The sequence below is a fragment of the Giraffa tippelskirchi genome, chromosome 10 (assembly GCF_054371585.1).
Source record: "Giraffa tippelskirchi isolate mGirTip1 chromosome 10, T2T-mGirTip1v1.2.pri, whole genome shotgun sequence".
NCBI classification, from domain to species: Eukaryota; Metazoa; Chordata; class Mammalia; order Artiodactyla; family Giraffidae; genus Giraffa; species Giraffa tippelskirchi.
This window is the reverse complement of record NC_137284.1, coordinates 60,943,624-60,956,336: the sequence shown is the minus strand read 5'-3', so window position 1 is coordinate 60,956,336 and position 12,713 is coordinate 60,943,624. Positions and strand designations below refer to the sequence as shown.

Here is a 12,713-nt window from a genome sequence, read left to right as displayed (position 1 = left end):
AATTCTCCACTGAAGTCTTCACAAAGCAGTTCTTCACTTTGGGGGCATGTCCTCATCACCGTACAGCGTTGGCAAGGCTTTGAAGACTTTCAGACAGGGTTCTTTTTTTTTTTTTTTGGCTTAATGTAGACTTCTAGGAAGTGAACTGACCTCAGACTGATCCAACTGGTTCCTCCCCAAATTCCCTCAACTCCCATGGGTATTCTCCTGACCTTCATCCTGCCCACTTCAGACAATTCTTAATGTTATTCTTTGCCTATTTTAACAAACAGCCAAAAATGGATTTTCATCTAACTCTGCCATGGCCTGTCATAACATCATGAATGTGGTTTCTAAAGTGCCACAAAAGACTACTGGGCACTACATTTTATAGGAAATTACTTAGCTGAGACAGAGCCATGATACGTTTGAAAATCAGACAACTTGGCTGTGCCACATTTGCTGAGAAGTCCATAAGGATTCCTGTTTTGCTTTAAACGGTTGCATTTACACACACAAGGGCTTGTTTTTAATAAATACATTTCATCCTTTCAACTAAATTCAATGGATGATCACGTGTTAAGGAAGGCACTGTACCAGCGTGATGGGAATACAAAGGTAGTTGTTGCCCTTGACAAACCTGTGCCCTAGGAAAGGGAACTAAAAAGCATGTGTGTGATGAACATACCGCTGCCGGTCCCTTTATGTTAGTCCATGCCTTTAAAAAAAAGTTTTTTTTTTTATTTAAAAAAGGTGATTCTCTGCACTATGTGGTCATGTGGGCAGGTATGTGCCTTGGCAAGTGGAGAGGAAGGTGGATTTTTGTCCTCACCTGTCCCTTGGGTTTGAGATGTTTATGCAGGTCACAACTTGCATACACAAGCAGCAGTCCTGCAGGCAATATGGGCCATGAATAGATCATATGAACGTGTGTGTGTGTGTGTTTGATGGGAGTGGTGAGGAAGGCTTGCTTTAGCTAGGAGTGGGGGAAAAAAGAGGGGAGTGGAAAGGGTGGGAGAGTTAGAAAGACCTCATGAAAGGGAATGTATCACTCTTGATGCAAGCGTGGAATGTTGAGCAAGTAGAAAGGAAAAGCAACAGCGATCCCTGAGAGATGGGGTAATGGCGAAGACTGGAGGCACCAAGGCGATAAACAGCCACAGTCTGGTTTGGCTGAGAAGGAGCCAGTGTGGAAGATGTGGGGAGTGGGAATGTGGCCGAGGGGTCAGAAAAGAGAGAACCCTGAATGGCAGGTACTGTTTGGATTGTTTTCTGTGGGCAACAGTGAAAAGTCACGGCTTTCTGCGCAAAAAAAAAAAAAAGAGAGAGAGAGAGACAGAGAGGATCAATTGTTGTACCAGATAAGCCAGTAAAGTGAAGAAATGACTGAAAAAGAAATGACGATCTCTTTCTACTGGGAAGCTGACTGTCCATTAAAAAAATATATCAGATCTACTATCAGCCTAAGGCTTAGAAGAGTCTCAGATTCTCCGAAGTAGAAGAATGCAGACTATTTTTCAATGTCACGTTTTCCTAGTTTGAATGATTTTCAGTTCCAATTTCTTGAACACGGGTGGATGGAGAACATGCTTGTGCCCCAATCTGGTTTTCATAAAGTTCAAGAATAACTCTCAATAATGGTACTGAATTAAAGAAAAAGAAAATAATGCTGGTCAGCTTCTTGTTTTACACATCCCACCAAAATGATTCTTAGTTTTCAACTGATGAAATTCTTATGTTGCTTGAGCTATGTTGGAGACATTTTGTTTAAAACTTCAGAAAGACTTAAAATTATCCAGGTGGTATCAACAATTGAATTTACTAAAGCTCCAATCAATACAGATAAAGGAATGTCATTAAATTTGAAAAATCCAGAATTAAACCACTTGATTGCTTCCATGTTTCACTTAAATCCCAGCAAATACTGCTCCAAACCTTGCAGTCTGTTATGAGACTAAACTAGAGAAAAATAAACAGTAAAGGTATTTTTACAAAACAGAAACACATAGTTGGTGATCAATCAGAATGCAACCCCACAAGGTGAGAACTCTAAGTCCTACTTTTACATTCATTAGTGTGTCCACCCTTCATTCATTCATTCAACACACAGTGCTCACAAAGTACTAACTAAATCACATTTCAAAAAACCTGTAAATGTCACAAAAGCTACCAATCTCCAATTCAGAATACTCTTAACATTTGATAAAAAGGCAAATTATTATGAAACAGAGACAGACTCACAGACACAGAAAACAAACTTATGGTTACCAAAGGGGAAAGGGGTGAGGGGAGACATAAATAAGGAGTTTGAGATTAGCACATACAAACTACTATATACAAAATAAACAGCAAAGTCCTACTCTATAGCACAGGGAACTATATTCAAAATCCTGTAATAAATCATAATGGAAAAGAATATGAAAGGAATAAATATACAAGCAGGCTTCCCAGGTAGCTCAGTGGTAAAGAATCTGCCTGCCAGTGCAGGGAACAGAAGAGATGCAGGTTCAATCCTTGGGCTGGGAAGATCCCCTGGGATAGGAAATGGCACCCACTCCAGTTTTCTTGCCTGGAGAACCCCATAGGCAGAAGAGCCTGGTGGGCTACAGTCCATGGGGTCAAAAGAGTCAGACACAACTGCTCATGCACACATATATTCATGTATAACTGAATCACTTGCTGTACACCAGAAACTAACACAACACTGCAAATCAATTATACTTCAGTTTTTAAAATAAGTCAAATTAATGTAAAAAAAAAAAAGAATAACAATACTTTGGAGCATCAGAGTTCTGCCATTAGAGTCTACTTTGTTTTGCTGCAAACCGATCTTTATAAGATGGGCTCAATAAAGGACAGAAATGGTATGGACCTAACAGAAGCAGAAGATATTAAGAAGAAGTGGCAAGAATACACAGAAGAACTGTACAAAAAAGATCTTCATGACCCAGATAATCACGATGGTGTGATCACTCACCTAGAGCCAGACATCCTGGAATGTGAAGTCAAGTGGGCCTTAGAAAGCATCACTACGAACAAAGCTAGTGGAGGTGATGGAATTCCAGTTGAGCTATTTCAAATCCTGAAAGATGATGCTGTGAAAGTGCTGCACTCGATATGCCAGCAAATCTGGAAAACTCAGCAGTGGCCACAGGACTGGAAAAGGTCAGTTTCCATTCCAATTGCAAAGAAAGGCAATGCCAAAGAATGTTCAAACTACCGTACAATTGCACTCATCCCACACGCTAGTAAAGTAATGCTCAAAATTCTCCAAGCCAGGCTTCAGCAATACGTGAACCGTGAACTTCCAGATGTTCAAGCTGGTTTTAGAAAAGGCAGAGGAACCAGAGATCAAATTGCCAACATCTGATGGATCATCGAAAAAGCAAGAGATTTCCAGAAAAACATCTATTTCTACTTTATTGACTATGCCAAAGCCTTTGACTGTGTGGATCACAATAAACTGTGAAAAATTCTGAAACAGGTGGGAATACCAGACCACCTGACCTGCCTCTTGAAAAACCTGTATGCAGGTCAGGAAGCAACAGTTAGAACTGGATGTGGAACAACAGACTGGTTCCAAACAGGAAAAGGAGTACGTCAAGGCTGTATATTGTCACCCTGCTTATTTAACTTATATATGCAGAGTACATCATGAGAAACGCTGGGCTGGATGAAGCACAAGCTGGAATCAAGACTGCTGGGAGAAATATCAATAACCTCAGATATGCAGATGACACCAGCCTTATGGCAGAAAGTGAAGAAGAACTAAAGAGCCTCTTGATGAAAGTGAAAGAGGAGAATGAAAAAGTTGGCTTAAAGCTCAACATTCAGAAAACTAAGATCATGGCATCCAGTCCCATCACTTCATGACAAATAGATGGGGAAACAGTGGAAACGGTGTCAGACTTTATATTTTGGGGCTCCAAAATCAGATGGTGACTGCAGCCATGAAATAAAAGATGCTTACCCCTTGGAAGGAAAGTTATGACCAACCTAGACGGCATATTAAAAAGCAGAGACATTACTTTACCAACAAAGGTACATCTAGCCAAGGCTATGGTTTTTCCAGTAGTCATGTATGGATATGAGAGTTGGACTATAAAGAAAGCTGAGTGCCGAAGAATTGATGCTTTTGAACTGTGGTGTTGGAGAAGACTCTTGAGTCCCTTGGACTGCAAGGAGATCCAACCAGTCCATCCTAAAGGAAATCAGTCCTGGGTGTTCATTGGAAGGACTGATGTTGAAGCTGAAACTCCAATACTTTGGCCACCTGATGCGAAGAGCTGACTCATTGGAAAAGACCCTGATGCTGGGAAAGATTGAAGGCAGGAGGAGAAGGGGACAACAGAGTATGAGATGGTTGGATGGCATCACCAACTCAATGGACATGAGTTTGGGTAGACTCCGGGAGTTGGTGATGGACAGGGAGGCCTGGCATGCTGTGGTCCATGGGGTCTCAAAGAGTCAGACACGACTGAGTAACTGAACTGAACTGAACTGAATCTTTACAATACCTCCATGAGGAAAAATGAGTAGACACACTTTCTTTATTTGGAAGGTTAGAAATCATGTAGTAGTTATGTGATTCATCAATTTCACTTAATTTTTAAACTTAGTATGTTAATTATGAAAAATATTCTATGCATTATAGACTATGTTGTTGTTGCTTAGTTGCTCAGTTTTGTCCAACTCTTTTGTGACTCCATGGACTTCAGTCTGCCAGGCTGCTCTCTGTCCTTTGGATTTCCCAGGCAAGAATACTGGCGTGGACTGTCATTTCCTTCTCCAAGGATCTTCCTAAATTTATTGACTGTCAGCATGAAAAGCAAAGGATGACCCAGGGATCCTGCATTGGCAGGCAGGTTCTTTACTACTGAGCCACCAGGGAAGCCCATTACAGATTATGTATAAATGCTAAAAGGAAATCTCCAGGGTGAGCCATGTTTGACATTCATATGGAAACTCTAAGGCAGTATGGTCACAATTTTCTGGATGTAAAGTTTAGAATTCAGTCATTTCTTGAGATATTCCAAAGTAGCCTGATGTTTGACATAATGGTAGCAAACATTTGGTTGACTGACTGAATTTTTTATTTTTCATCCAAATGTTTAGGTTCCTTCAGGAACAGGGGAAAACAGTCCCCCAGTTACAGCCCTGATAGAGACAGCTCCTCTTCTAATTTGGAACGTCTGCATTAAACCCCAAATAGTGTCTTAGAAAAATGCCTGCAACCTTGTGCTGTTCATACAGCTAGTCGTTGTTACCAACTGTCATGCAATTTATTGACTGTCAGCATAAAGAGCCAAGGATGATATCATCCTGTCAGTTACATCTACTGGGTAAAGAGTTAAAAAGCATTCCAGAAAAAGTGATTGATGCTACTAAAACACGTGGCTTTTTGTTGTTTTCATTTTTAACAGTACATTTCCTGAAGACATAGTCTATGAAAAACATTAATAACACTAATGTTATTTTAAGAATTTCATCACTTTCCTAGGCATTTAAAATTTGAATTCGTTCACTTATTCAGTGTCATAATAAACCACTATATTATTAATACAATTTTGACAAACACATTGGAAACAAGAAGCTTCCCTAACCTTGGTATTCTTGGCTCTATAAGAATACATATCTATATAGATATTTTTGTAGTTTTTAACTTTTTATTTATTTCATTTTATTCTTTAAAATATCAGAGCCTTGGAATTATTTTAAGAAATAACATACAGCCTTTAAACATTCAAATCAAGTAGTTAACATAAGCGGAAAAATAATGATCAAGATGATGCCAATTTGGGGACAATAGCTAACCATCTAATGAAAGTTTTCCCAACACTACAGTTGAATTCTTATTTTTACAAGGCTAGTGATTTCATTGATGTGGCCAATTTGATGGTCAAATCAGAGTCCCAGAAATATAAGCTCCTAGGTGGTAAAGTTAGTGGTAGTGGTAAAAAAATCTAGTTGCCAATGCAGGAGACATTAAGAGTAGCGGGTTCGATCCCTGGGTCAGGAAGATCCCCTGGAGGAGGGCATGGCAACCCATTCCAGTACTCTTGCCTAGAGAATCCCCATGTGTAGAGGAGCCTGGCAGGCCATAGTCCATGGGGTCACAAAGAGTCAGACACGATCGAAGCAATTTAGTACACACACACACACACGTTAAAAGCTTCATGTAAAACTGGTGAGCCTGATCGACTATATTCCAATACAAGTAACATAGAGACATCATTACACGAGGAACCACTATTTCCAACAGGTTGAGCATCTCATTTTGAATATTTACATGCCATAGTTCCCCCAAACCAAGACAAACAAGATTTTAAGACTATGTTCTGAGGGTCAGCTATCTCTACAGACAATTTCTGTTGTCCTCCACAGATGTGGTCACCCAGAGGCTCCTGAGGAACCTGTTTATTTTCTCATCTTGCACAGGCCGCCTGGTGCAAAGGCAGCCCTCCTCGTATTGCCACGTGGCCGCTTGCACGTGAGCTGACCCCCTAAAGCAGGGTTCCACGGCTTTGTCTTCTGTTTCGAGACAAAGCAGTCTATTTTACCCCATTTGCCAAGGGAATTCCCAGAGAGGGGTGGGGTAGGGGCTGCACTCACCACATCTCCCTCCTCACACTGCACACCAAGCGCATTCCATTTCAGTGGGCCCCAACCCCTAAGTGGCTGTGGGGGCTGTTTTCTATTTCACAGAGTTAATCCAGGCCAGCTTAAGGATGGCACTTTCCCTTCACCACAGATCCAGATGCCCAGGGCAAACAGCCTTTGGTCACCACTGGTTGGGCGGCAGGCCCTCTGGTTGCCTGGGTCCTTTTGTGTGGAGCACTCTGCCCACCACCCAGCTATCGTGCCTGGGCAGGACAGATAGGGGCCCTGTATTGAAAAGCATCTTATTTCAAGTACCATCTCTTCTGGGGAGAAGCTGGTCCCGGAGAGGGAATGGCCATATTGTTGCCATATGCTGTTTAATGGCAGCTGACATTTTACTTGCCTAAAACCAAATACTTAGCTGTTAGAGGCTTGTGAGGCAGACAGATCAGATGTTTCTGGCTACTCATGAGCTAGTATATATTTCTGAAAGCACCTAAGAAACCCTCAAAGATATTCCTCTTGTTAATGGAAACAAATGTAATCGGAGATCATTGCTGTTGAAAACATCTCTTCTAGGCAATCATGCAGCACTAGGCATCTGACAATGGAGAAGGTGTGAAGGTGGAAAAACCAAGACATGAGTCATGAGTTGGGCATTTAACTTTGAGATGAAGGGAAGGGTCTTTCTTCCTTCAGAGCTCTCTTTTCCTATGCCTAAGTCGCTATCCTACAGTGCACATGTCATTTTTCTCAACTCTAAAAGGAATCACCTACTGAAAGTTATCACCCCATTAGTAATGGGGTGTCCAGGAGCAAAAGTTGAATTAGCTTGCTTGCTACTTCCTGACTCAGTTTGTATTTTTTTAAGAAAATCAGCTGATTCTAAAATCTGATTTCTGGGAGATTAGAAACCACTCATTCCAATCAATCCTAACGGAAATCAAACCTGAATATTCATTGGAAGGACTGACGCTTAAGCTCCAATACTTTGGCCACCTGATGTGAAGAGCCGATTCACTGGAAAAGACCCTGATGCTGGAAAAGATTGAGGGCAGGAGGAGAAAGGGGCGACAGAGGATGAGATGGTTGGATGGCACCACTGACTCAATGGACATAAGTTTGAGCAAACTCTGGGAGACAGTGAAGGATAAGGAAGCCTGACGTGCGGCAGTCCATGGGGTTGCAAGGAGTTGGACACGACTGAGTGACTGAACAACAACAACAATATTGCAATGACTTTTCTTCGAATCCCTCGGAATTTTCATGCCTCTCAGTATCGTGTGTGCCTAGACCTAGGCTGTGTGCTGAGTACATAAAAGTGAGTGTGCAAACCACAGTGAGATGCCACTTCACATCCACTAGGATAGCTATAATTTTTAAATGTTTACATGTCAATTATACCTCAGTAAATCTAGGGGAAAAAAACAAACAAAAAAAGGAAAATGGTAACTCTTGGTAAGGCTATGGAGAAACTGCAACACTCAGACAATGCTGGTAGGAATGTATAACAAGGAAAACAGTTTGGCAGTTCCTGAAACCAATAAACACAGAGCTAACATCTGACCCAGCAATTCCACTCCTAGGTTTATTCCCAAGATAACTGAAAACATGTAATTACTAGAACTGTATATAAATGTTCATCGCAGCATTATTGATAATAGCCAAAAAGTGGAAACAACCCAAATGTCCACCAATTGAGGAATATATAAACATGTGGTGAATGCATACAACACAATATTATTCAATAAAAATGATGGAAGTACTGATACGTGGTATAACATGAATGAACCTTGAAAAGACACTAAGCGAAAAAAGTCACAAAAGGTCACATATTGTATGATTCTTTTATATGAAATGTCCACAATAGGCAAATCCATAGAGGCAGAAGGTAGCTTAGTGTCTGCTTTGAAATGGGGATGAGGGGAGAATGGGGAATGATTACTAATGGGTCTGGGTGTATTTTGGGCGGAGAGTGATAAAAATATTCTGGAGTTAGACAGTAGTGATAACTACACAACTCTGAATATACAACATCGAATTTTATACTGTAAAACAGTGAATTTTATGTGCATGACTTACATCTCGCTTTTAATTTTTTTTAATTTTTAATTTAAAAATTTAATTAGAAATTTTTAAACCTATCACTATATGTGGAATCTAAAATATGGCACAAATGAACCTATCTACAAAACAGAAACAAATTCACAGACAGAGAACAGCCTTGTGGTTGTCAAGGGGAAGAGAGAGAGGGAGAGGGATGGGCTGGGAGTCTGGGGTTGGTAGATGTGAACTATTACATTCAGAATGGATAAACAACAAGGTCCTACTGTATAGCACAGGGAACTATATTCAATATCCTGGTAAAAACCACAACAGAAAACAATACTTTAAAAAGGATGTATATATGTGTAAAACTGAGTCACTTTGCTGTAGAGCTGAGGTTGGAAGAACACTGTAAATTGACTATATTTTAATTTAAAAAGAAAATTAAAATTAAAAAGTAAATTAAAATTGAATCCATAATTAAAACTCTTCCGACAACAACGAAAAAGGTGGTGTGCTGACATGGTTCCAATCTCGTGAACTTTAACAACCTCGTTTCTTATTTTCAGGACAACCGTCTAGACTATTTTGACCACTCTTTCCTCAAATAATCATTCGCTTTTCTTCCCTGTGAAGAGCTTCTTCAGTTTCTACTCCCCGAGAGGTTCTGGAGGTGGAAGAGGAGGGTTGACACACTTGGAGTCTCCAGAGCTGACTTCCTGCTCTGGTATCTACTAGTCATGTACATCCTCTAAGCCTTAATTTTTTTTTGCACAGCGGAAAATTATTTAGTTTTAAAAATGGTGGTGAAATATACATAATATAAAATTATTAACCATTTTTAAGTATATCATTCAGGGACATTAAATACATTCACATTGTCATGTAGCCATCACCATCATCCATTGCCAGAATATTTTCATCTTGAGTTTCAAACTCAAACTCCCTGTCTATTAAACATGAGTTCCCCATTCCCACCCTTCTCTCAGTCCTTTGCAATCAGGATTTTACTTTCTATGAATCTATTCTAGGAATCTCATATAAATGGAATCATATAGGTATTTGTCTTTTTGTGATTTGTTTATTTCACTTAGCATATGCCTTAAAGGTATTATTACACCCGCGTAACATTACAAGTATTAGTGCATCCACACTGTGGCATATATCAAAATTTCTTTCCTTTTTAAGTCTGAATAATGTTCCATTATATGCAAATAGCACACTTTGTTTTTCCATTCATCTGTCAATAGATACTTGGGTAGCTTCCACCTTTTTGGCTATTGTGAAAAATGGTACTATAAATATGGGTGTACAAATATCTTTTCAAGACACTGCTTTCAATTCCTTTGGGTATATATATGTAAGTGGAATTGCTGGATCATGTGTGTGTGTTCAGTCACTAAGTCATGTCCAACTCTTTGTGACCCCATGGTCTGCAGCACACCAGGCTTCCCTGTCCTTCAGCATCTCCCAGAGTTTGCTCAAACTCATGTCCATTGAGTCGGTGATGCTATCTAACCATCTTATCCTCTAGCACCCTCTTCTTATGCCTTCAATTCTTCCTAGCATCAGGGTCTCTTCCAATGGGTTGCTGGATTTAATTTTCTAAGTCATATGTACCTGTACCCATTTGTTGACACTAATGCAGATGGTTAAGCAAAACAGGTGATCTTTGGAGAGGGGAAAAACCCACACTTCACACACACACACACACACACACTATATATATATATATATATATTATATATAGTATTTGCTTTACAGGGAAATTTTTCAGGGTTTGCAAAAGGATATGCGATTGGTAGTAAGAGACACAGAATGTTTATGAAGAAAAGGCATTTTCTTTTCTCTTTACATCCGAACTCTTTTATAGTTGCAATATACAGTCTCAAGATGGCACATACCTACAGTTGAGGAAGGGGTCTTGAGACCTCCTAAACTGCATACTCAGTTTTTTGGATATTGTAATAAAAAAGTATTATCACGAAAAAAAAACAGTTTTAATTTTGTGAGGAACTGTCATCCTGTTTTCTATAGCTGTTCCATTTTACATTCTTACCTGTAATGTACACAGTTTCCAATTTCTCCATCCTTGCTGATACTTATTTTCTGCTTTTCTGTTTGTTTTATTTTCATAGTAACCATCCTAATTGAAGTTAAGTTCCATCCTAAGCCACATTTTCAGTTCATAGTAGGAGCATGATAGTTCTTGCCCTGCCTAGAAACAGGGCATTTTCTTTGGCTGTCTTCCCAGAGAGAATTGAAAAAGATTTAAATTTATTTTAATTCTCTTAATTGAAAAAGATCTCAATTAAGTAATGCAGTTTAAAGACAATAAACAATATGCCCCCATTGCTAACTGCTAAGTCGCTTCAGTCGTGTCCGACTCTGTGCGACCCCATAGACGGCAGCCCACCAGGCTCCGCTGTCCCTGGGATTCTCCAGGCAAGAATACTGGAGTGGGTTGCCATTTCCTTCTCCAGTGCATGAAAGGGAAAAGTGAAAGTGAAGTCGCTCAGTCCTGTCCGACTCTTAGCGACCCCATGGGCTGTAGCCTACCAGGCTCCTCCGTCCATGGGATTTTCCAGGCAAGAGTACTGGAGTGGGGTGCCATTGCCTTCTCCACCTTCTACTGTGAGGAAAGTTTAAATCAAACCACCATTTCTAAGCCAAATTCCAAAGTCACCTTTGCAAGTACATAATTTAGGAGTGGGCAAGAAACTGTTAGAAATGACTACTTTGTGATTTGAACTAACATTTCCAGAGAAAACCAGTGGTCCAGACGAGTTTTCATTGTGGCTCAACAAATCTTTCCTAAACAGTTCTGATAATAATGCTTGGTCCTGCCTTGACAATATAGGTTGAGAAACTATCTCCTAGAAGTTTTACTGCACTTTTGTTACATGTTTTAACTCTTTGGAGTCCTTATTTTGACAACCCTCCCTCCTTCCTGGGACACTGTCTCTGGTGTAACATATTTTCATGCTTGGTTATAGCTCCTGTGTTGATGGCAATTCCAAGTTCTGCCATTTATTGACATTGGGTAATGAGGAAGAGGAGGAAGAGGAAATAGCGAACTGTTAGCACCAGAGATAACTCTACAGTAAAAGCCATAACTGGCTTCATGCCACATTATTACTCATGCACACTATATTGCAAGCCCTGCCGATTTAGGAGAATTCAGGTCCTAAATCATACTTAGCAGTCCCTTCAGTGCAAGAATTTCTGAACACAATAAAATTCTAGGGAAATGGGATGATTTTCACACTGCTTCCAGCAATCTCGCTGAAATAGGATTTTTTTTTTTTAATGTTACTGTGTTTCACACTTTGAGTTGAGCTAGGACTTACTTATCTGTGATGTGACTTCACATCTGATTATTGTTATTCATCATTTGCAGGTGCATGGACCCCTCAAGCTATTTTCTAAGTTGGTGTTACTCCAAACTTGCCTGTACCTTAGCATCATCTGAGGACCTTTTAAAAATTCCCCAGTGCTCAAGTCATATACCATACCAAGTCATTCAGAATTTCTGGGGGTAAGACCCAGGCATCAAGATTTTAAAAAATTCCACAGGAAATCCCTATGCGCAGTCAAGTGAACAGTACTATTTTAAATCAACGGTTCTTGAACTTATCTGAACATAATTATTTAGACAGTTAATTAAAATCACAGGTTTCAGGGTCTCAGGCTGGATCTACTGGATCAGAAACTGAAGAGGCTGGGAGGTCTGTTCTTTCCATCACTGAGAAATTTGGAAAAGCTGAAAGCAATGAATTAGTCAAGTAGGACTGAAAGTCACTGTGGGATGAATCTCCTGTTGCATCGATGAAGGACATGCCTGGAATGTTTCCAGTCATGGGGTCGTGCACTTATTTGCCTAACCTGGCCAACCGAGACACATATGATACCATAAAAGTTCCTCTGCCAAAGTGTCATTGATCAATTTCCTTCAGTTTGACTTGCTAGTGTTTTCATCTCTCCTTGCTTCCCCTTCCCTTCTAAGGAGGCTCTTAGAAAGTGATCAACGAGAGGGATAGTGAAGGTTTAGGTCCCAGGCTCCTTTCAGCATCATGCTCCAAGCTGAC

General features: G+C 40.1%; 1 protein-coding gene across 8 annotated transcripts in view; it reads right to left on the bottom strand.

Moving 5' to 3' along the window:
* Window positions 1-12,713, bottom strand: part of DYNC1I1 (dynein cytoplasmic 1 intermediate chain 1) — a 402,307-nt gene that overhangs the window by 87,293 nt on the left and 302,301 nt on the right. The gene's annotated exons all lie outside the window — the stretch shown is intronic.